Source organism: Triturus cristatus, chromosome 8 (assembly GCF_964204655.1).
Source record: "Triturus cristatus chromosome 8, aTriCri1.1, whole genome shotgun sequence".
In the NCBI taxonomy this organism is placed as follows: domain Eukaryota; kingdom Metazoa; phylum Chordata; class Amphibia; order Caudata; family Salamandridae; genus Triturus; species Triturus cristatus.
Window position 1 is genome coordinate 978307428 of NC_140591.1, and position 4641 is coordinate 978312068.

Below are 4641 nucleotides of genomic sequence, written 5' to 3' on the forward strand. Positions count from 1 at the left end.
TATGCCTGCTCCACCACCGCAGCCTATTGCTGCCACACAAACAACGACACGACAGATGTACCAAACAGCACAGTATGACTATCCTGATTATCAACGATACTCATGAAACAGCCTAGAGAGGGAAGTTGGCTTACCCCTTATTGAGGTCCCTGTAGATCAAGAGGGACCTTATGTACACAGTGAACTATTAGGCCAAGATAGAAAATTTCTACTTGATACAGGGGCAAGCCGAACAACCATAAAACGTAGTGAAGTTCCAGGGGCACCCCTCTCAGGCTCACAGAATATTTCCCTTGGCTTTTCAGGAAAACCTATCATTAACGAGGTATCACAGCCTCTTCCACTTACGATTGGTCCCTTGACACGAACTACAGATTTATTACTTACTAAATCATGTCCAGAAAACTTGTTAGGTATAAAAACATTGAAAGCTCTAGGAGCTATAATATGTTGTTCTACGGAAGGAGTAAGATTATTTTTACGTGATTTCAAAGGGCACTACGTGTCCCGAGACATGGATCACCGACTACAGACTTTACCCACACATTTATGGGCACAAGGCCCTACGGATGTTGGTTGCATGAACATTACACCATATCGAGTCACACTAAAGGCAGGAGTGGTACTACCACGAATGCGACAATACAAGTTACCCCCAGATGCTGTAGTGGCTTTACTGCAAATCATTGACGAGCTTATTACCCAAGGAGTGGTTGTGGAGACCGACTCCAATGTATGTAATTCCCCGATAATTCCGATTCTTAAACGAACTGATCCGAAAGCCCCGCCAGTATATCGATTGGTTATTGATCTGCGCGAACTAAATAAATGTATTGTACCACAATACCCCGTAGTCCCAGACATTTCTTCATTACTGACAGCCATTGATTCCGAAGCAACATTCTTTACTGTAATTGATCTCAAGAATGCCTTTTTCAGCGTCCCAATAGATCCGGAAAGCCAATACTTGTTCGGATTTAGTTTAAATGGACGAAGCTTTAAATTCACACGCGCACCTCAAGGATTCACAGAAAGCCCCAGCATCTATAGCCAAGCACTAAAACGAGAACTTGACAGTATCCACATGCCAGTCAACACTGCCCTGCTTCAATATGTCGATGATCTGCTGATCACCGCTAGAAGCGAACCTGAATGTGAAAAAGCCTCACTGACGGTTTTACAGTTTTTGGCCGAAAAGGGGCACAAGGTGTCCCCTTCTAAGCTGCAATTCTGTGTCCAGCGAGTTGTTTACCTTGGTCACTCGCTGTCCAAGGAGGGAAGGCAGCTTACACCCGATCGCATCCAGTTAATTGTTAACATGTCAATACCCAAGACACAAAAGGAGGTGCGGGCTTTTATAGGCCTCACTTCATATTGTAGGCAGTGGATCCCTCAGTATGCATTTCTAGCAAAACCACTCATTCAGTTGACAACGCAGGAGGCAGCCACATTGACTGTCCTCCCTTGGACTCAGGAACATACACAAGCTTTTGAAAGCCTAAAGAAAGCTTTATGTCAAGCACCTGTTTTAGCAACACCATGTTACAATAAACAGTTTACACTCTTTGTTACAGAACGCGAAGGTACTGCCTTGTCAGTACTCACACAGGAACAAGCAGGATCACACAAACCATGTGCTTATTTTTCTAGTACATTAGATCCCGTAGCTCAGGCTCTGCCTGCGTGCCTGAAATCAGTGGCAGCAACAGCTTTAGCAATCCGACAAAGCGATGCCATAGTGTTAGGACATCAATTGACGGTACAAGTACCACATGCAGTAGAGGTTCTCTTGAACCGCACACAAACACAACACTTGACTATAGCAAGACTCACTGGTTACGAATTGACATTGTTTCAGCCACATATAGAAATCAGACGTTGTAATACATTAAATCCTGCCACACTGTTACCAGTAAACGGAACAGACCCATTAGCGCATGATTGTATTGAAGTTATTACTATCACGACGAAACCCAGACAAGACTTGACAGACGTCCCATTGTCAGATTCAGACCTGACGTTGTATGTAGATGGTTCATGTATGAGAACAAGTACAGGAGAGTTAGTGGCCGCTTACGCAGTCACAACAGACACTGAAATCATTGAAACAAATTGCATAAATACCTTGTCAGCTCAAGCAGCAGAGCTCATCGCTCTGACACAAGCCTGTATTCAAGCCACAAATAAAAAAGTCAACATATACACTGATTCACGTTATGCATTCGGAGTTGTACATGACTTCGGCGTGCTGTGGCGAGAGAGAGGTTATTTAACTTCTCACGGTGCCCACATTCAGCACGGACCCCTCATTCATGCCTTATTAGATGCAATACATCTACCCACTGCAATATCAATTATGAAATGTAAAGCTCATACGAAAGTTACTGATATCATTTCCCAAGGCAATGATCTAGCCGACAGAACAGCTAAACAGACTGCTCAAACTCACACATCTGACATGACAAAGACAATAGTTCCGACACCAACACATTGCATGATGGTTAAGGATCCCGCTCTTGACGTAATTGACATACAGACACATGCTACACCAGATGAAATAAAGAAATGGACTGAATTAGGAGGGATTCAAACGGATCAAGGATGGATGACGAAGGAAAAATCTGTATGGTTTCTTCCTGATTCAATGGTCCAAGTTATCATTAATACTGTACATAGTCCAGCGCACCTAGGAGAAAAAGCTATGCTAGACAGCATTCAACACATTTGGTTCAACAAACATTTACGAGCAGCAGCTAAACAAAAAGTTCGTACCTGTATGATTTGTTGTCAGTTTAACCCAGGTAAAAGCATTCCCGTAGAACAAGGTGGATTTCAGCCTCCTGATCACCCTTTTGAAGCCCTCCAGATGGATTATATCCAGATGGAACGATGTCGAGGATTCAAATATGTTCTCGTAGTTGTCTGTGCTCTTTCCCGTTGGACAGAGGCATACCCGGTTTCAGATTACACTGCCCCGACTACTGCCAAACAGTTGGTTCGAGAATTCTTCCCACGGTACGGTTTACCACGTGTTGTCTACTCAGATAACGGCCAGCCGTTCTCATCCGAACTAATGAAACACGTTTCACTTCTGTTAGGCTATCAGTGGAGATTTCATTGTGTCCGACACCCCGAGGCAGCAGGTCTCGTGGAACGACATAATCAAACTCTGAAAATTAGATTGTCCAAAATATGTAGAGAGAAAGGGGTCGACTGGGTAGTAGCCTTACCAGTTGCACTCTTTTACATGAGAATGGTAGCGCACTCTCGAACAGGGCTATCCCCTTATGAGGTGATCTTCGGTAGACCACCAAATATGTGGGGGACGCCTATACCACGCAAAATAACTGATGTTGACTGTAATATGCTGACAGATTACCTGGCTTCCTTGATGTCTGCACTACAATCTTGTCGTTCACAGGTAGCTGCAGCCTTTCCCGATAACACCGAGGTGAAACCCCATGACGTAATTCCCGGGGACCTGGTGTTAGAGAGGAACTTTGACCGGAAGTCTCAGCTGGATCCTAGGTGGAAATCGCCTCAACTCGTACTGTTAACCACGAGGACAGCTGTGAAGATCGAAGGTCGCAAAGGCTGGATACATTCAAGTCATATCAAGAAATTTCATGGACTACCGTCCGATGTGAACGACACACCTCGCGTGTCTTCACCGATTGACTCAAAGCTTCCTTTGATTGAACTGAATGACAAGGAACAATATAGACTAAAATTGAGGTCTAACAAGTCAGACAATTTGATTGTTTAAGTCCTCTCCAAGGTGAATCGGTCGAATTTGTCTCTGACATGTATCCCTTAGACCTGAATAGAGAAAGAAACGGAAAGATGAAGTTGAAACAACATGCGTACTGTAAATCACTGCGTAGTCATTGCACAGTGACGTTATTAATTTTGTTTTTCTTAAGTCTTTTAATAATCGCTGCAAGTATATTGTTGCACATATATTATCCTATTTCTAAACATGTTTACAATGTTACTGCTGAACATTCTTTTAGTGAATTACCCCCGCATGAGTTGTCCTATAGATTTGCGCTGCGCAATAACACTTTTATTAGTATGTTACATCATTCCCATCAGGTTAGCAATGCTACAAATTGTTGGATATGTGGCCGACTCCCTCCCTATCAGAACTATAAGGGAATTCTGCCTCTCTTTCCATATCCGTTCACACACAATGGCTCCTGTGGAGCATGGTTTAGTCTAATTAATTCCCTAGATTCGAATTCTGCAGTTGATCAAGACAACTGGGTATGGGGAAACCTGAACTTAGTTTTGCTTAAAGTCTGCTACCCTAACAAGGAGGGACTTCCCAAAAGAACAGGAACTGATCTAGAAAATGAAGTATATGGATTAGGTAATTTTACGCTTAATCTCATGATCCTGAATGTCGAATCCGAAGCTGCACCAATTTTGCCCGCTATGTCAGTATTTCCAGTTAAAGGTGAATTATGTGTAAGAAAGAATGGTTCCATACACATGGGCCATAGTAGATGCACCACTGTAATAGAATTCAGTGATCAAGGCAAGTCTACATTTAGAGCTTCTCGCCATTCCTACTTCATATGTGGTCAGACTGCATATATACGTTTGCCTCTAGATTGGGATGGTACCTGCTATATCGGA